The sequence below is a fragment of the Saimiri boliviensis genome, chromosome 16, assembly GCF_048565385.1.
Source record: "Saimiri boliviensis isolate mSaiBol1 chromosome 16, mSaiBol1.pri, whole genome shotgun sequence".
NCBI classification, from domain to species: Eukaryota; Metazoa; Chordata; class Mammalia; order Primates; family Cebidae; genus Saimiri; species Saimiri boliviensis.
The window spans coordinates 5,890,070-5,911,919 of record NC_133464.1 but is presented as its reverse complement, the minus strand read 5'-3'; the positions used below and the strand labels follow the sequence as shown (position 1 = coordinate 5,911,919).

At 36.8% G+C, this 21,850-nt stretch overlaps 1 protein-coding gene and 1 pseudogene across 4 annotated transcripts in view; one reads left to right on the top strand and one right to left on the bottom strand.

Annotated features, from left to right (window-relative positions):
* The window catches only part of LIG4 (DNA ligase 4), a 185,263-nt gene that overhangs the window by 41,893 nt on the left and 121,520 nt on the right, over positions 1–21,850 (bottom strand). The gene's annotated exons all lie outside the window — the stretch shown is intronic.
* LOC101037712 (small ribosomal subunit protein uS3-like) lies at positions 3,528–4,357 on the top strand (annotated as a pseudogene).

Here is a 21,850-nt window from a genome sequence, read left to right as displayed (position 1 = left end):
CCCCCTAAAAACTTTATAGAAATACCACGTTTTTTGCCTGGTGTTTTTTTGTTGAAACCAAGGACTGCAAGATGTCAGGTTTGCACCCAATTTTAGAGCATGTAATGTCAAGTAGACTCCATTTTACATGAGATTTCAAAACCGTGTGATGATTTTATATTCATTTTTCTAACACAATTAAAAGCATCCTGCTTTCTTCACAGTAATCAGAACATGAAATATTACCTTGCGCTCCAAATGCAACCCCTGGGGGTGCTTAGCATGTCTCTACAAGACTCTCGGGAATTCTGCACAAATGTTGGAAAAATGCATGCTGGCAATGTCATTAAAAAGGAAGAAAACAGATGGTTCTTTGGCTTGAATTTATGCAGGCAATTTTACGTGTTCAGGTCAAGTTTGATTAAATAATGATTTCAATAAGATTTTAGCTAACAAATAACTGTCCAACCATTTTCTGTTTCAGAAAGAGTAATTCTGGCTTTTTTCTACATCCCACTTCTCCCCTAGCCTGGTGAAAATATTTTTCATTTTCAATCTTAAGATAGCAAAACTTGAGGAGTTTGCTTTTCTCTGTCATCATGTCATAAGTTCTAATCATCTTTGACATAGGAAAGCAGCATAGCATGGTGGTTAGAAGCGTGTGCTTTGGGATAGGCAGGGTAAGTTCAAATCCTTGGACAAGTAACCCTTCTGTTGCCTCAGTTGCCTTATTGTTAAGTTTGAGGCAGTATCTACTCCAAAAACCTTTTGTGAGAAGACGGTGTTTGGAAAACAGAGCCCAGTACCTAGAAAGCATTCAACCAAATATCAACATGTTTACAAATATTTATGTGTTTGGAGATACAGGCACAGAGCAAAGATATGTTTTCTGTAGATTTTCTGATTCTCTAGTAATGTAGTTTAGAATAAAGAAAAGCCTAGTTTAATCTCAACTTTTGGAATTCTTCCCTGAATCATTCACCACTCTGAGACCCAGTGTCTTGTCTATAAGTAAAAGCAAACGTGTCCAATGAAACCATGAAATGATAATTTATTGAACTTTCTCATCAGAAATGAGCTTTTAACGTCTCTTGGTGCTGTCTTGGCACATCTTTTATCTCATCAGTGTATCACTATTTGAGAGGGAGAAAAGTAATCAAGTTAATCATTTTCTAATTATTAGTAGGATGATGTTTTTGTGCAGCTGTATGTTTGTCTATGCCCATGTATCAATATCCAGCTTTGTGAATGCATGTTAGAGTTTACAGTTTCAATAGCTTGCTTTATCAAAACATGCTAATGAATTATGAATAGCACCAGGAAGGACTATTTTCCCTTCTTTTTCATTCAACAATTAGAGGATCATCCTGAAAATCTATAGATCCTTCATATGAAGTGACTGTATCTGCCATATTTCTAATGGACTCTGATTAGGATGATGAAGGAGATTATTTGCATTGTTGTCACAAGGGTGGATCTTCTTGGGTCTTCCCCAAATTGGTTTTATGGAAAAACCTATGTTTTTAGCTGAGTAAAATAACAGGTCAGTTTTTTGTACTTTATTTTTCCAGTTCCTAAAAACAGAGGATGATTAGGGGATGGTGCTAGGTGAAAAACATATTGATTTCATACAGGGCCTCAAGGCCACTAAACATGAAGCCCGGTTCCAGACCCCTGCGTTCATCTTTTGTACTTACTTCACTTCTTTTGAAATGGAAATTTACAATAATAAATTCTGTACTATACCAAAATAAGAGTTACACTGAAAGATTTTACATTTGCAATGCTTCCTAGTTTTCAAAATGCTCTCAGACATAATGCAATAGAAAAGTACATTTCTTGGAATAGTTTATATCTGGGTGTTAGACTAAGCCATTAAATTACACTGTTGTATTTAAAATGATGTAAAACTAACATCTTCAGGAACATAGCCAGAAATGTAGCAATGAAAACCAATATAAAATGGTGTGACTCTTGATGCCAGAACTTGGATTTAACAGTAAAATATTTAGTATTAGCCTAAGGACAAATGCCAGTGGAAAAAAGTTGAAAGTCTAGAAATATATAACTAAAAATATATGGCTATTTTTTTTTTTACGAAGTCTCTAAATTCAGTACAGGAAAGGATAGTCTTTTCAACAAATGGTGCTGTAAGAAAAGGAGAGAAGAAAAGAAAAAGGAAGGAAGAGAAAAGAGGAAGGAAGGAGGGAAAGAAAGAAAGAAAGTAGTCAATCAAGGCTCAAACTAGAAAATAAAAAATAAGACAATTCATACAAATAAACCTAAAAACAGTCCTGAGACAACATCTCTGTGGTCTCATGATGGGCAAAGATTTCTTAGGACTCAAGTAGCACCATAAAAGGAAGAAAATAAATAAATAAATAAATTGGACTTCCTCAAAATGGAAAATTCTTCAGAAAAAGACAATTAATGAAATATAAAGGCAAGCCAAAACAAGGAGAAAATATTTATAACATATGTGTCTAACAAAGCACGATGTCCAGATCTTATTTTTAAAAGTCTTACAACTCAATAATCAGAAGACAAATTACCAAACTGAAGAATGGGCATGAAGAAACGTATCTGGAGTGATAGTCACATAGGTGTGTATTTTGATCAAAACTCACCAAACTACACAGTTAAAAGCTTTGTCTTTTATTGTATGTAAATTATATATGTATAAAATATAAAAAATATAAACCTCACTAATATTCTTCGGCCTACTAACCTCTATTTCTAATGTGAAATCAAAGTTCTAGGAGTGAATTGGGTTAAATATTTTAACAAAAACACATTTCAAAAGTTAATTTTGTGGGTTTTTTGTTTTTACATTTAAATTTGACTATATTGGAATAGAGTTTCTACTGACTTCATATTTTTTTCATGCTTCATTATTCTCAAGTCAAAATAGTTTTAATAGCACTCACTATACCCTATTTCCTGGGAAAGATCTCTGATCATAGGGTTTATCATTATATACCTTCTAGTTCTTCTGTCATTTGAATTGATATTTGGCAGGCTGATCTCATGATACAGAATTTTTCTAAGCTTCTCATTTTTTGTTTCCTTTCACTTTAATATTCCGTAATCTACAATAACAAAGTCTGAGTGAAGAATCTATTAAATTAAGAAAAGATGTGCTGTGTAAAATCAGCATTGCAGTGATAAAGAGTGAATTAATCCAATGAATAATTAGACTTATATTAAGGAATACATACAATTTTTAATAAATTATGTACATAATAGAGCACTTTTTGTTTTTCTTGAAACATTTTTGTTTCAATTTTCATTTACTCATCTCAAAGACTGAAAATATTCCCTAATATAATTAAAATATATCGGTTGAAATGTTCATTGATTTTAATTAAAGACTGCTGTTGTAACTTTAGGTAAAAAAAAAAAAACCACACATAATCATGACAGACAAAATGACTAAGCATTCTTAAATTAAAATATTTACTTTTTTGAATTCAAATTTAAAACATTGCTTTATCAGTCAAAATAAAAGTGTTACCATTTTTAAATTTTAAAAAATAAAACTGTCTTTCCTTTCAGCAGAGCGCGGCAGCAAGAGGGCCGTGCAGATTTCTAAGAAGAGGAAGTTTGTCGCTGATGGCATCTTCAAAGCTGAACTAAATGAGTTTCTTACTGGCTGAAGACGGCTACTCTGGAGTTGAGGTGCGAGTTACACCAACCAGGACAGAAGGCATTCTCTTGGCCACCAGAACACAGAAAGTTCTTGGTGAGAAGCGCCAGCAGATCCGAGAAGTGAATGCTGTAGTTGAGAAGAGGTCTGGCTTTCCCGAGGGAACTGTAGAGCTTTATGCTGAAAAGGTGGTCACTCGAGCTCTGTGCGCCATTGCTCAGGGGGAGTCTCTGCGTTACAGACTCCTAGGAGGGCTTGCTGGGCACAGGGCCTGCTGTGTTGTGCTGCGGTTCATCATGGAGCGTGGGGCCAAAGGCTGCGAGGTCGTGGTATCTGGGAAACTCCGAGGACAGAGGGCTAAATCCATGAAGTCTGTGGATTCTCTGATGATCCACAGTGGAGACCCTGTTAACTACTATGTTGACACTGTGTGTGCCACGTGTTGCTCAGACAGGGTGTGCTGGGCATCAAGGTGAAGATTTTGCTGCCCTGGGACCCAGCTGGTAAGACTGGTCCTAAGAAGCCCCTACTGACCATGTGAGCATCGTGGAACCCAAAGATGAGATATTGCCCACCACCCCGATCTCAGAACAGAAGGGTGGGAAGCCAGAGCCACCTGCCATGCCCCAGCCACATAAGAGATGCTATTACCTTAAGTGTGACAATACTAGCAGCTTAATGCATGATTTGTTCAGAGGCCATTTTAGAAACAGCAGGCCTGCCCTCTCATGATCACTTCACCACAACAGGATTTTAGGAAAGAGCCTCACCTGTCCCCAGCAAATTAGGCATTGTATCTGCAAGCAAAAGAAGAAACTGGCTAAAAAAAAGCAGTGTAGAACTTTACTGAAAGGCTCTCAGGTGACTCAGAGTCCATGAGAAGCCTGGAAAACTCAGCTCTGAAATGAGCTCCCGGAGGCTGGCGTCGGAATGCAGCCAATGTCATAGCTGAAAAGCAGCCTGGTTTAGGATGTCATCACCATTACCAGACTCTCCCAGTGAATGATTTTTCAGCTGTCCCTTTTTTTGTGTGTCACTCTGAGGTTCAGAGTTGTACATGTGAGCATCTGAATGGCCAAGCCTGGGATCTGAACAAGCTGCTGAAAAAGATAGCTTTGGCTTCCACAGTGGAAGGATAGGGAAGAGTGAAAGGGATTTTGCCTTACAGCTTAGGTCCATGCTCCCGCACAGCAGTGGAGAGGATCAACTAGGTTCCTAGGGACTTTATTCCAGTCTTTGGTTCCTTGAATGCATTTCTGGACCCACCCTGGGCAGGAGGGGAGTCCCTGCCCTGAAGGAGGAGATTCAGGCCTGGTAGCATTTACCACAAGCTGACTGAAGAGTGCTTGAGCCTTGAGTGAACACTGTTGGTAGAAAGGCAGCATTCACCATGTGCCTGGGGTGGCAGTGGCCATGGGGAGAGACTCTTTCTGCTTGAGGAAAAGAGAGGAAATAGTGGAAAGGACTTTATTTTGTGGCTCCGTGCCAGCTCAGCTGCACCAGAATAGAGCACCAGGTAGATTCCTGTAACTCCAGGTCCTGGCTCCCAGATGGCATTTCTGAACCTACCCTGGGCTGTAGTAGGAGCTCATCACTCTGAAGGAAATGACACAAGCCTACTGGACTCACTACCAGCTGCCTGAAGAACACTGTGCCTTGATTGAACATCAGCAGTGCCAGGCAGTAAGTTGCTGCAAGCTTTGGGCTTTGGGTGGGAGCCAGTGCTGTGTTGACTTCGGGTTTGACCCAGCACAGCCCCAGTGGTGGTGTCCGTAGAGATGCTTATGTTACTCATCCCCCAGGTCCAGGGAGCTCAACACAGAGAGAGATAAACTCTGTTTGTTTTGGGGGAAAAGTAAGGGGAGGTAACAAGAGTCTCTGCCTGGAAATCCTGGTAATTCTCTAAGGTCTTACCCAAAACTTCCACAGCAGTACCTGCATAAGTCTGCAAGAGTCACAGTGTTACTGGGCTTGGAGCAGATATGGCCGCAGTGACCAAAGAATTAGATCATGACACTCGATTTACTGTGAATACTTGGAAAGCCTTTCTAAATAGGATAAGTACAAACAAGCCCAGAATGCAAAGACTATAATAAATAGCTAACTCTTCAATACCCAAACAACAATGAGCATTTGCAAGCATCCAGACCATAGAGGAAAACATGACCTCACCAAACAAACTAAATAAGGCACTCATACCCAACCTGAAGTGACAAAGGTATGTGACACTTCAGACAGAAAATTCAAATAGCTCTTTTGAGGAAGCTCAGGGAAATCCAAGATAACACAGAGAAGGAATTCAGAATCCTATCAGATAAATTAAACAAATAGATTGAAATAGTTCTTAAAGACCAAGAAGAAATTTTGGAGCTGAAAAATTCAATGCACATGCTGAAGAATGCACATCAGAGTCTCTCAGCAGCATAATTATCAAGCAGAAGAAAGAATCAGTGAGCCTGAAGATAGGCTGTTTGAAAATACACAGCCAGAGGACACAAAAGAAAAAAGAATTTTAAAAAATGAAGCATACCTCAGGATCTAGAAAATAGCCTCAAAAAGACAAATCTAAGAATTATTGACATTAAAGGGATGTAAAGAGAGAGACAGTGGTAGAATGTTTATTCAAATGGATAATAATGGAGAACTTTCCAAATCTAGAGAAAGATATCAGTATTCAAGCACAAGGAATTTATATTTTTAGAACACCAAGAAAATTTACCTCAAATAAGGCTACTTAGAGATATTTATAATCAAACTCCAAAAGGTCAGGACTAAAAGGAATTATTCAACCTAAAAGAAAAGGACATTAAGGAACAATAGGAAATCATGTGAAGGTATAAAACTGGTAAATACTAAGTACACAGACAAACACTGAATATTAAAACACTGTAATTGTGGTGTTCAAACTATGCATATCTTGAGTAGAGAGACTAAGAGATAAATCCATTTAAAATAATTACATGCTTGGGGAGAAATGACAGATACAGGTGAGGGGAAGGAAGGCAGCAAACCACACTGCCATGTGTGTACCTATGCAACAATCTTGCCTGTTTTTCACATGTACCCCAAAACCTAAAATGCAATTAAAAAATAATAATAATTACAAAAACTTTTCAAGATATAGACAACATTAAGATATAAATAGAATCATAAAAAGGTAAAAAGCAGGAGAGATGAAGTTAAAAGTGTAAAATTTGTATTAGTTTTCTCTTTGATTGTTTGATAGTTTGCGTCTCTTCTGGAAATCAGTGTTGTTATCAGTTTAAAATATGGGTTATAAGATGTTATTTGCAATCCTCCTGGTAACTCCAAATCAAAAAACATACAATAGATATACAAAAAATAAAATGCAATAATTAAAACAGTACTGTTGCAGGACTTTTCCTTAGTTCAGCTAAAGACAGGGTTCTTTGCCCCATGGCCACAAAAATTCAGCTTGCAGCCAACTTGCTAGGCCAGAGTCCTGAATCCTAAGTACCACACATGAAGAGGAGTGGCCAGGATCCTCCCTACTGCAAAGGGCAGAAACCTCTGTGGCTCAAACCCAAGGCGCAGGCCCATTGGGTTTTTTTCCGGGGAGCCCGTCTCACCTAGCTGTCTCAGTACCAGAGAAAATTGCCTTCACAAAAAGGAATATAGGAAAGAAAGAATGAAGGAAGGAAGAGAAGACCGCAAAACAATCAATAAACAAATAGCAGAAAGGTGGGAGTAAGTACTTACTTACCAATAATAACATTGACTAAATGGACTAAACTCTCCTATCAAAACACATAAAGTGCCTGAATGGATAAAAAACAAAATCAAACCTAATGACCTGTTGCCTACAAGAAACACAGACCAATGGAACAGCAAAGATAACCCCAAAACATACCATACATTTACAGTAAACTCATTTTTGACAATGGTGCCAAGAACATATGCTGGGGAAAGGAGAGTCTCTTCAATAAATAGTGTGGGGAAAGCTGAATATCCATATGCAAAAGAATGAAACTAGACCCTGACTCTGACAATATACAAAAATAAAATCCAAGTGGAGCATATAATTAAAGCTAAGATCTCAAACTGTGAAGACATTGGAGAAATTCTTCAGGACACTGGACTAGGTAAAAAGTTTTTGAGTAATATCTCACAAGCATAAGCAACTAAAGCAAAAACTGACAAATGGGATCCTATTAAGTTAAAAAGCTTCTGCACAACTAAGGAAAGAATCCACAAAGTGAAGTGACAACCCACAGAATGGGAGAAAGTATTTGCAAATTATCCATTTGACAAAGGATTAATAATCAGAATACATAAGGAGCTCAAACAGCTCCATAGGAAAAAAATCTAATAATCCAATTGTAAAATGAGCAAAAGAACTGAATAGACTTTTCTCAAAAGAAGGCAATGGCAAATGGCAAACAGATCCATGAAGAGGTGCTCAACATCATTAATCATCAGAGAAATACAAATCAAAGCTACAATGAGCTACCATTTCACTCCAGTTAAAATGGCTTTTATCCAAAAGACAGGCAGTATCAAATGCTGGCAAGGATGTGGAGAAAAGGGAACTCTCGTACAGTATTGATGGGAATGTAAATTAGTACAATCACTATGGAGAATAGTATGGAAGTACTTCAGAAATCGAAAAATTGAACTACCATATGATCTTATGTTATACCACGGTGTATACCACTAGTAGGTATATTCCCAAAAAGTAAATCAGTATACTGAAGAGATATCTGTACTCCCATGTTTACTGCAGCATTATTCATGACAGCCAAGATTTGGAAATCAATCTAAGTGTTCATCAACAGATGAATGGATAAAAAAATTGTGGTACATATACACAATGGAGTACTATTCAGCCATACAAAAGATTAAGATTCTATCATTTGCAACATGGATGAAACTAGAGTGCATTATTTTAAGGGAAATAAGCCAAACAGAGAAAGACAAACATCACATGTTCTCACTCATTTGTAGAGCTAAAAATTGAACTTATGAAGACAGAGGGCAGAATGATTGTTACCAGGTGGTGAGATGGGGGAAGTGGGAACAGTTAATGGACACAAAAATAAAGTTAGTTGGAATGAATAAGATTCAGTGTTTCATAGCACAACAGAATGACTACTGTTAATAATTGTTTATTATACATTTTAAAATAACTCAAAACATTGGATTGTTTTTAACACAAAGAAAGAATGAAATGTTTGAGGTGATGGAAATCCCATTTACCCTGATGTGATTGTTACTTATTGTATATCTGCATGAAAATATCTCATGTACCCCATAAATATATACACCTAGTATGAGGCTATAAAATAAAAATTAATTAAAAAAATTTAGATACTACAGAAGAGACCTCTATGGGAGAAAAGAGACAGACTTGATATATCATTTTTAAATGTTCACACATGAAACAAGTATATATAACCCTAGGGGAAAAAAAAACGCTAGAAAGAAAATATGAATGTCACAAATATAAATGAAGGTTAAGTACATAGGGAGATGTTTTTAATGGATAAGAAATGCTAATATAGTTTCAAAAGATTAATTCATAAAGTTTGTGATGGTACAATTTACATAAAAAATACATAAACCTACTTATGGGAAAATTCTCAAACAACTTAAAATGGGAAATGTAAATTCTAATTGAATTGAAGCAAACTTTTGACATATTGGCAAAGCATTTATAAAAATGTAAATGCCTGATGTTTGCAGATCTGTGGTGATTCTTGTTGTCTTAAACTTTGCTAAATAATGTTATAAAATCATCATAATAATTTTAAATGCTAAGACCACAGGTATTAAGAGATATCATCATGTTCATGCTATTTGATTAGTAATCTCATATCTTGTAATTAATTCAAAAGCAGCATTAGTAAATATGGAAAATAAATACACACAGAAAGATGATTTTTCAACATTTTCAACTTAATTAAAACCAGAAACAAAATGATTGTTCAGTAATATGAAACACAGAAAGAAGTTATTCCTATTCAGTGGGATGTTATGACTTTTGAAATGATAGTTAAGAAGCTCAGATGGCTAAGAACATATAATATATTTTTTTAAATAGGCAAAATGTCCACATAAGACCAAATCAGAGAAAGGAGCATATTTGCTTCTGTAATTAAAAACATGTTAATGAAGCTTGTGTAAGGGTGATTAGATTGTTTTTTTCTCATCAAAATCATATTAAAATCATAATACAAATTATAAGAGCAAAACAAAATGAACTGTTATTAATATATATATTAATTTTAAAAGATACTTTATTCAAGAGTCACACTATAGTTACCAAAAATCATCTGTATTTCATAAAACTTTAATTAAAACTATTCAGCAATGGAACTAGATAAAATGAGAAACACAATCTAATTACCAAGACCTTTAAATGGAGATTTTTTTTTTAAATCTTCCTTCTCTTCCTGTAAACTTGTGAATTTTATTCCTAATGTTTCCATGTGAACTTATTTTTGTAAATGTGCTAAATAAATGCAGGGTTAAAATAAACCATCTAAGTCTTTGCTTAAAAAAAAAAAGAATGAGACACAGTGATCTCTTTAGTAGTATATGCATCTACTAACATCTACTCAATGAACCCAATACAGCAGAGATAGAAAGAGAGAGAAGGGAGGGAGGGAAAGAGGGACAGAGAGAGAGAACATTGATCTATCAGTTTATTACATTTTTAAGCATTTTTACTGGGACTATATCCTTTATTCTATGTTCATTCATAAATATTTATATGATTAAGATCATAAATATAAAGCCAAAGCATTACTACTAAATATCTAGAGTAATGGTGATAAAATCTCGGATTTTTAATGATCAGTTGTGTCTATATAATATTAATATTTGTATTATTGACATGTCATTAAGATTATTTCTAGAGGCAGTGATGGACTCATAGCATGATTAGGAAGAAACCAATGTGGATATTTTTGATTCATATCTGATGCTTGACCCCTTTACATGTATTTCATTTTATTCTCACATCAATCCTTTGATGTAGATAATATTACATGTATTTTATAGGTGACATAATTGGTCTCTATAGAGTTAATTATTTGTCCAAGTTTATAATGAAGGAAAAACACCTAAGTTTTATCTCTCATGACTAGCAAATTTTTTACTATATTGGAGCTACACTGAAGGTTTTATTGTTGAGATAGTATACAACTTTCAAAACTCAAAATTATTATTTACTGTTTTACTGAAAACATAAATGTGGAAGAATATTGTATATTGAAAATAATGTATTTCCTTTTTACCTAATTAGCTCATAAACTCAATGAAAGACTGGGCAAATAAAGATAACTAGAAGAGTTATTCCTTCTTTTTCATGTGAACGAGTGTATAAGAGAATATTGCAAATATTGCCTTTGGAAATAATTATTAAATGTATTCTATGATAGTTGAAAATAAGCCTCTTCCAAGAGAGCAGGAATGTCATATGTAAGGAAAGAAAAAATTATATAAAATTGAGTAGGAAATTCAGTATTGTAGTAAATGGAGGATTGGTATCAAAGGATTGAAAGTTAATTATAAGAGAATATGATCAGTTTCATAATTCACTTCATATGCTGTCAGGGTCAGCACCACCTGCCAGGGTTCATCCCACAGACCCCAGCTGCAAGACAGATGAAAGAATAAATACACTCAGACACAAATTTCCAGTGACTGAATGGACCGAGGAGTGGTGAGCCACTCACAGAGAGAGATCACTGCTACATGACACTGACTAGTTCACCTTCTCCCCATTTATTCAGTATACATTTGATAACAGAGGCTTTCAGTCAAGACACAAATAACTCTGAAAACTAATCTCTTATTTTTTTTTATTTTGCCCAAATTCCTATCTCTAAGTGGTTTGAGGAGTCATGCCCTACAAACCATAAATTCTCATCAGATGGGTTTTATTTAATCCTGTATATTGTGACTTACTTTCTAATATTACTCTGGCATAACATTATGACACAAGCAAGAAAATCAAAACATTGGGCCAGGCGTGGTGGCTCATGCCTGTAATCCTAGCACTTTGGAGGCTGAGGCAGGCAGATTGCTGGAGCTCAAGAGTTCAAGACCAGTCTGGGCAACATGGTGAAACTCCTTGAACCTGAAAGAGGGAGTTTGCAGTGAGCCAAGATTGCGCCACTGCACTCCAGCCTGGGTAACAGAACAAGACTCCACCACTCCCCCCTAAAAAAGAAGAAAATCAAAATGCTTTACCCTAAAACATGCTTCTCTGTCATATCTTAAAATGGCCCTGCAAAGCCATCCTTTGCAGAGGAAAATCTGCACCTATAAAGAATCTCCATTAACATAGATCTTTTTCTTCCAGGCCCTCCCAATTCTGAAGAGATTAACAAAAGTCTAGCACCTCTTGAAGATCTGAATAGGAAACATTTGTCATCTATTGTCTCTAAGGGTAGCCATTTTAAGACTTCAAAAGAACCTTAGCATCTACAATCTTTTATCTCAACCTGAAGGTTTCCTTTCTATGGATCCCAGGTCTTTAGACAAACTCAACCAATTGTCAACTAGAAAATGGTTAAATTTACCTATAGCCTGGAAGCTCCTTGCTCTCCTGCCCCCACCGCACACCAACCCTCAAACTTTCAGTTGTCTCATCTTTCTGAGCCAAACCAGTGTATTTCTTAAATGTATTTGATTGATGTCTCATGCATTCCTAAAATACGTAAAACCAAGCTGTACTTCAACCACCCTGGGCACATGTTTCTTGGGACCGCCTGAGGGCTGTGTCATACATAGGCCATAGTCACTCATACTTGGCTCAGAATAAATCTCCTCAAATATCTTATAGAGTTTGGCTCTGTTTATCAACATCTCAAAACCTTTCTTGTCTTTTAAAATTGAATCAAATTTGTGTAAATGCTCAGCTTATTCTGAACAAACATGTTTGTGAGTTTTATTGTATATATATTTTATGTATGTGTGTGTGTCTTTAGCATATAAACTCCTGAAGGATAGACAACTTTTTACAGTGGCTTCTTAAAATAGTTATGTGTGTATGTCTTTGATGAATAAAAATATGCAAATTTTTAAAACCCCAAAGCAGTTTCAGTTGAGTTCAGGATTATGTAGAATAGCTGAAGGAAGCTCATGTCCACTGCTAAAATTTTTTTTAAAAAAATTCAATTTTAACCTTACAGAGATCTAAGGTCACCAGGCAATCAACTGCCCAGAAATCTAAGGAGATGTGGGTCCCACAGGGAAAGAAAAGACAGATGCAGTTCCCTCCATGAATGGATACAACCAGACGTTAGAAGCAGAGTTCAGCTGGGCACAGATTCTAGTTAAAATACCACCCATGTAGTGAGAATTCAGTTACCATCCAATCAAGTCCAAAACTGAAAGCTACTGTCATCGGCCCCGTCTCTAAAAGTTGATCCTTGAAGAGTAGTCCATGTTTAGGAGGTATGGAAGAAGAGAAGCAGTTTAGGTCGGGGAAAAACTAAGCCAGGGTTTATCCTCACCTGTGAACTGGCTTCCCTGTGTTCCCAGGGAAGTGTGGGGGCCTGGCTTGCTCTGGAAATCATTCTAAAGCAGCCTGGCTTGCAGCACCCCTGTCTTTTAGCTATTGACCAACTGCTTGCCTCAGGGAGGCCTTAAGGGCATAATCTTCTGGGCAAGGTGACTGCCATTTTACTGCATAATGTTGTGCCTGGCAATTGGCAGGCTCTAAAAAAATATTTGTTCAATGTTACTCAAGTTATTTATTATCTGCTTAAATGCGCCTCCCTACCCCGCCTGCCACCTTGCCCACCTCCAGTGACTCATGTTCAACATAGTCTGAACTGAGTTGTTTTTCCTTCTCAAAGCATTTCTACACCCACTTACCTATCTTAATCTTATTATTATCCACCCCGACACAGAAGCAAGAGATTTCTAAGTCAAATTTACTTCTTACTTGCCTTTATTCACTCATAAATAATTCATTAATTCTACAAATATTGCTGCTAAAAACTAAAATAAGTGCTGGTGGCACAGAGTCAAATAAAACACAGCCTCTGCTTTCAAAGATAATTGTACTGAGTGGGAAAGGAAGACTAAATCAAGATTTACAGGACAACGTGAAAAGTGCAATGGCAGGAGAGGAAGGGAAGCCATCAGGAAGAAGGGAAGCTTAATCAGAATTAGGAAGCATGAAGGGGAGGGAGCCACGATGAAGCGGGGAGAGGGACAGAGGAAACGGTATATGCAGAAGCAGAGGGGGCTCCATGGTGAGCGACTCCGGCCAGGATGTGAGTAGTTCACAGCGTCTGCTTGGAAGCCAAAGAACAGGAGAGGCCAGCGAAGTCTCCCAAATGTAGACATCCTATGGGGCCACGGAACAGGCACTGCTCTGATTCTACAGAATTTGCAGAAAGGTCATTTGTCTTACTACAGAAAGCTCTGGGGAGTGTTTGAGTAATTTTATTCAAGGTTTAATACTGTGTATGGGGTGAGGGGGGCAGGTATGCATGCTATAAACGGTATACTTTCTCATCATACCATGGGGATCTAGTGAGAACTTTGTCAAAATGTTATATGATTTACATGTACTATGTTTATAGCAATTCTCTTTTATTTTGAACTAGCTTAAAATGGAAATATCTGATTTGTTCTAGGCACTGAGGATTCAGAGGCACATAAGAACCAGTGGCTACCCTGGGAATGCATCATCTATCAGTAATAAAAGCACGTGCCAATGTAATGTGATAAGCATCAGCACAAAGATGTGAACGGGTGGCTGAGCTAGGACAGCAAGGGAGGCCGACTGCCTGAAAGCTGACTCTCCTCTGGACGCATCATGGGTCCTGGTGACCAACTGCTTCCTTCTCTAACTACTCACCACTTTCATAATCCAAGAATCCTGTAGGATAGACCCATTTGTCTGTGGATGGTGAATTCTCTTTGACATTTCTGTTCAAATGAAAACTTTTAAAAATTAAAACATTTCGGTGGCTCAAGCCTGTAATCCCAGCACTTTGGGAGGCTGAGGCGGGTGGATCACGAGGTCAAGAGATCAAGACCATCCCGGTCAACATAGTAAAACCCCGTCTCTACTAAAAATAAAAAAATTAGCTGGGCATGGTGGCGTGTGCCTGTAATCCCAGCTACTCAGGAGGCTGAGGCAGGAGAATTGCCTGAACCCAGGAGGCGGAGGTTGCAGTGAGCCGAGATCGTGCCACTGCACTCCAGCCTGGGTAACAAAAGTGAAACTCCATCTCAAAAAAAAAAAAAAAAATTAAAACATTTAGAAGTTAACATTTTGGTGGTGTGAACAGTTAATGGGTGTGAACACTCCTTGACTAAATAAAATAAAAAAAAAATGGACTTTGATTATAAATTCACTCCTGGTAGACCTGAACTACAGTTATTAGGTACTTGTTCTAATGGTGGTGAGATCAAGCTAAAAATTATATACAATAAATGTCATGTGGGTCAAATTCCTCATAGCAGGGTCATGCGAGTTCAGGCATTCTGTAATATTTGTGCATTTATTAAACATATGAATTTTATTTGTTTTTTAAATAGAAAAACAAATAAGCAGAACTCATGTGCATGCTATTATCATTCTTTACACTGTTGCAATAAAATTTTCCACAAAATAATCCTGATACTACTCTGTAATACTTTGGAAGATATAGTTATTCATGTTTCTTAGTCTCCACTATACATTTGACACATTGATAATACTGATGTTAAGATAAATTTGCATTTTTGCATTTAATTGTTAGTTTAAAACTAAAGCAGTTCCTAAAGAAAAAACACCAATGGCCAATAGGCACACGAAAAGATACTAAACATCTCATTAGTTATTAGTTAACTGTAAATCAAAACCATAAGACATCACTTCGTACATACTAGTGTGGGTATTATCATACAATCTAATATAACAATACAGTAAGTGTTGGCGAGGATGTGGAGAAACTGAACCCATCACAGAAGAGCAGATCCTGATAGTAAACCCCAAAATTGCTCAAAATAAGTGTATTAGTCAGGATTCTCTAGAAGGACAGAACTAATGGGATATATGTATACATGAAAGGCAGTTTATTAAGCAGAATTGACTCACACAATGACAAGGTGAACTCCCACGATAGGCCATCTGCAAGTTGAGGAGCAAGGAAATCCGTAGTTGCTCCCTCTGAGTCCCAAAACTTCAAAAGTAGGGAAGCTGACAGTGCAGGCTTCAGTCTGTAGCTGAAGACCTGAGATCTACTGGTGTTAAGTCCAAGAGTCCAAAACCTGAAGAACCTGGAGTCTGATGTTCCAGGGCTGGTAGCATGCAACACAGGAAAAAGATGAAGGCCCGAAGACTCAGCCAGTCGGCTTCTCCCACCTTTTTCTGCCTGCTTTATTCTAGCCACACTGGTAGTTGATTGGATGGTGGCAACCACACTGAAGGTGGGTCTCCTCTCCCAGTCCACTGACTCAAATGTTCATCTCCTTTGCCAACATCCTCACAGACACACTCAGGAACAATTCTTTGCATCCTTCAATTCAATCAAGTCGACACTTAATATTAACCATAGCAATAGGCTTTTAGATTCATTTCTACCTTTGTCAGTATAAGAACATTATTTCTTATTGTTATCAAAAATAATTTCAGACTTCAGTGATAGAATTTGGGTTTCAATGCTCATTAGTTGAAAAGACATGTAATAACATTGTACTATAAATTCAATAATAATTTTCAAGCACTTGTAACTATTGTTACAATATAATTAATGTCCATGAAAGCATGTATGTGTGTGTGTGTATGTGTGTGTATGCATACACATGTGTGTGTCTCTGGGGTTGTGTCTATGTTAGGTACTTGTACAAATAATGGTGATATCAAGCAAAAAATTATATACAATAAATGTCATTTGGGTTAAATTCCTCATAGCAATGTCATATAAGGTTAGGCATTTGAGTGTGTATAGAATAAATATTTGTAAGAATTATTTTAAACCAGTGCTAACAATGTAGGTGATGTGCTTAGGAAAAGCAAAGAGTTGACGATGACTTCTAAACTTAAAAGAGGAATAAAGTTCAAAACTGGAATAAAATGAAAAAGTTTAAAAAGCAGTAAAATGGATAAGCATATTTGAAATGCTCTCAACAATTGTGGATGATGCATGCTCTTATAGACACTGCTGATTAAGTGCCACATAGTAGGCAAAGTTATTTTTTATTCATTATCTCATTTAACAGGATGAAAAGGATAGAACAATAATACAAGAAATATAAGTTCACTACTTTCAAATAGGTACAAGGTCTATCACATGGTAGGAGTAAACTAATAGTGGGGGTTACAGGAAGTCAGATTTTTGTTTCTGAAAAGAAACAGTTTTCTAACAATGTGACAGACATAAATAATTAAGTCATTTCAAAAAAAAAAGGCAAAAATGTCTCTGCATTAGTCAGGGTTCCCCAGAGGGACTGAACCAATAGGATATGTGTATATTGAAAAGGGAGTTTATTAGGAAGAATAAGCTCACATGATTACAAAGCCATCCCAGGACAGGTTGTCTGCAAACTGGGGAAAGAGAAGCCAGTACCATGGCTTGGTAAAGTCTGAAAGCCTGAAAACCAGCAAGCAGTCCCCAGTGTACTGCCAGAGGCTCAAGAGCCCCTGGGAAGCTTCTGGTGCAAGTCTCAGATACAAAGGCCAAAGAACCTGGAATCTGATGTCCAAGGGCAAGGGCAGTGGAAGAAAAGTGTTGGGCATGAGAAGAAGAAAGAGAGCCAGAAGACTCAGCAAGCAAACATATCCCACATTCTGCCTGCTTTGTTCTAGCCACTCTGGCAGCCAGTTGGATGGTGCTCAGCACATTGAGGATGGGTCTTCCTCTCCCAGTCCACCTACTCAAATGTCAATCTCTTCTGGCAACACCCTCACAAACACACCCAGAAACAATGCTTCACCAGCCAGCTAGGCATCTGTATTAGTCCGTTCTCACACTGCTAATACACATACCCAAGCCTGGGTAATTCATAAAGGAAAGAGGTTTGATTGACTCACAGTTCAGCATGGCCTGGGAGGCCTCAGGAAACTTACAATCATGGTGGAAGGGGAAGCAAACACGTCCTTGTCTACATGGTGGCCACAAGGAGAAGTGTTGAGTGAAATGGTAAAAAACCCCTTATAAAACCGTCAGATCTTGTGAGAACTCACCCACTATCACAAGAACAGCATGAGGGTAACTGCCCACGTGATGCAATTACCTCCCACTGGGTCCCTCCTATGACATGTGAGGATTATGGGAACTACAGTTCAAGATGAGATTTGGGTAGGGACACAGCCAAACCATATCAGCATTCTTCTATGCAATCTAGTTGATACCCAATATTCACCATCACAATCTCAAGCTGTAATTGTTAAGACTATTTTCAAAAACGGTAGTGAGTTTTACATCTGATTTGTAAGTACAGATAAACATACTTTTTATTGAGGAAAATTTTAGATACATAGGTTATAATATTCCTGATATTTCATATATAAAATATTCCAAGAATATCATGTTAAGAGATTTAGCAAGTCTATAGTAGCATCTACCACCTATATTTTCATAAAACATCATGGATAAGTTTGATGTGCATCAGCAATTGAGAATATATGGCCTAGATGCTAGATTCAGATTAAATAAGTAAGGCTGTGGCCAAGTAAGAATTTTAAATAACAACTAAATTTATGATTGAAAACATACTACTGTTGTCTCCTAATACCAGGCAAAGTACCAACAGGACTCTTAATATGTAGAAATATATAATAAACAGTGAGAATACTGATGAATATTCAGGAACTTGCTATAAAACATATCATTTAAGAAATATTTATAGTAATAACATTTTTCTCCTATAAGGCTGAATATCTCTTCTGATTTGACAAGTCTTCCCGTAGAACCATAATAACAAATAAAATGAATCTAATTATTCCCAGCACTTCTTTTATAAGATGAATTCACAAGTCTTGGTGATTAAGAACCCTTCAGGAAAACTTAAAGCTACTTTTAGATTTAAAATATACCCTGAAAATTATATTATAATTTTTCAATGTTTAGGATTCCATTTGGGAATAAAAAATCAAAAAGGTTGTCAAAAAAATTTGGGCTTTTGATTCAGACAGAACTATGGATGCCTTAGAAACAGCCCTATTTGCCTATGTAATCAAAGGACAATAAAACTTTAAAAAATAAACCCCACCATATCCTCAATAACTAAAAGATGTCTTAGAAATGTCGAGATCTAAAAAGAATGTCACATTCTACAACCGGGAAAAAGGCAAGACAAACTCAAAATTAATTATTTTTATTGACTCTACCAGGGAATTGAAGACACAGAACTGCACCATTGAACTGCCATGTGCTATGGGGGCTGGAAGATGAACAAGAATGCCCTTGATGAGCTGTGCACAAAGTGGTATAAAGAACAGTGTGGTTCCACGATGTGAACAAAGTGCCCGGGAGCAAGAGAAGGCCCTTGATTCGCCTCAGGCTTTCAGTAAATGACAAAACCATCATCGTGAAGGCCTCGCAGGAAGACCCAGCACCATGGGACCTGTAACTTCCCAGCAGACAGTGGCAGGCCAGGAAAACCCCAGTTAATGTACTGGAACACTGCTGTGTCATTACAGGGCACAGGCCGTGGATGAAAAACACTCTCTGCTCTGCCTTTTTTCTACTGTTTTAATTTATACTGGCATGCTAAAGCCTTCCTATCTTGCATAATAAATGCTTCAGTGAAAAAAAAATGAATCTAATATTTGATTCATTTTTTACATCTGAGCACAGCTCATTCAATTCTCCTGAATTCCAAAGAGACACATAAGCTTGCACAAAGAAATAAAACCTAAGCATTTGCTCAGAGGCAGACATCACTGGATGAGATATAATCTGGAAGGAAATTTAAACTAGTAACTTTTAACCAATTGCTAAAGGCTGAACATGAACTAACATCAGAGTATGAAGCTGAGAGGGGCACTGACATAGTGGTCTACTGCTACTGTAGGCCTTTCTTCTGGAACAGTTACTCTGATAAATCAGGGAGAAGCCAGAGGAAGAGGCCCCACTGAGACTCATTTGCTCCTATTTCTCCTAAGGATGAAAAGGTTGATCTGCAGAAGAGAAGTGATAGAAGCATTGCTTAAGGTCATGGCAGCTGGCTGAGAACAAAAGGGTGGAATAAGATGTACTACACTTATTGGAGCCACAGAAAATCTTGAGAAGGTCACACACTGAAGGGCTTCCCTAAGTCTCAAAGCTAATTAGAATATTATAATGAATCCACTCACTCCTTCTGCCTCACCTCGTAACCATTCTAACTAGCTTCAATAAGTAAGCACAGGGAAAACACCTAGAGAACAGGAAAAGGAAAACTCTCTCCAGGGAGAAAGACAAATTAAAGATGCAAAGACAACGAGAGAGAAAAAAATCCAAAATATCTCTAGAGAAATTGCAAGTCTCCCATGCCCATAACAACAACTAATTCCAACTCTGGTAACTAGAGCAACAGCAGACTTCAAAGTCAGCACAAATCCTGACAAAATTAAAACAAAGCCATACTAAACGTATAGCAGAAGGCATATAATAAATACTTGCTTCAATATCTCTTGTCACATACAACACATCCACCTTTCAATACAAAAGAGGAAGGCATACCAGAAAGCAAATAAATAAATAAATAAATAAATAAATAAAAGTCCTGAAGAGTCAAAGTAATCATTATAACAAAAATCGGTTATGAAGCAGATGTTAGAACTATCAGACAGGAAATATAAAATAATAATAATTAATATGTTAAAGACTCTAATAGAAAATGTAGATAACGTAATATCAGAAGGCAATTTGCAGCAGAGAAGGAGACTACAAAAATAGTTAAAAGAAAATATTAGAAGCAAATAAAAAAAACAGCAACAAACTATACAAGTCTTATTAGTAGACTTGACACAGCTGAGGAAATAAGTACACTTGAAAGTAGGTCAACATACGTTACCCAAACTAAAATGCAAAAGAAAAAAGTATATTGATAATAATGTAACACATCATTCAAGTGCTGTAGCACAGTATCAAACATTCTAACCTACGTATAATTTGAACACCAGCAGGAAATGACAGGGAAAACAGGATGGAATATTCAAAGAAACAGTGGCTGAGAATTTTAGAATTTTCTATTATTGCTAACAGAAAACAAACTGCAGAATTCAGAAGCTCAGACATGACCAACATGATAAACAACAACAACAGTACAATACACACACACACACACGCAGCTAAGCATATCATATTCAAATCCCTGAACCAAAGGTAAAGAGACACTCCTGAAGACAGCTAGGAGAAAACAACACTTTTCTTACAGAGAAATCAGGATAAGAATTAGGACGTACTTCTCACCAGAAAACATGCAAGCTGGAAGACAGTGGAATGACATGTTTGAAGACATGAAAAATTGATATGTCAACCAAGATTTCCATATCTAGTAATAATATTTTCCCCAAATGAAAAGAAGTAAAAACTTTCTTAGGCAGAAAAAAAACTGAGGGGATTCATTGTCAGCACACCTCTCCAAGAAATGTTAAGGAAGTCCTTCAAGCTGAAAGATGATACAAGTTGTCAGAAATTCAGACCTACACAAACAAATGAAGGTATTTGAAATGGAACAAATGAAGGAAAATAAAATATTTTATCATGTTTAATTGCTCTCAAAGAAAAATAAAATTTTAAAGGTATAATATTAATAATGTATTGTGTGATTATAGCATAAGTAAAAGTGAAATATATGACAAAATTGGCATTAGGGAGGAATTAGGAATATGCAGATGCTGCTGGACTTGCGATGGGGACACTTCTATTAAGATGTAACCTCATCATAAGTTGTATCTGGACAAAAGTAACTCCATCAACTTAAGTCAAGGAACTTAATAAATTCATTTTGCTTTCGCATCATTGTAAAGTTGAAAAACTGTAAGTCAAACCCTTGTAAGCTGGAGACTGTCTGTACTTTTATAAGGTCCTTACACTACAATTAATGGGGTATAGTATTTGTAGGTCAACTTAGATTATTTGAAGTGTATTTTGTGAACTCTGGTGCCACCTCCTCTTCAAGAAAGCAATTTAGTCACACATTTTTCTCCATTCTAGCTACAATAGCATTATTTGCCAGCCATCTTTCTCATAATAAAAATCATTATTATGAAGAGAAAAGTCATGCTTAGTTCACAGGTAAGCCCCAAGTCCATCTTATTAA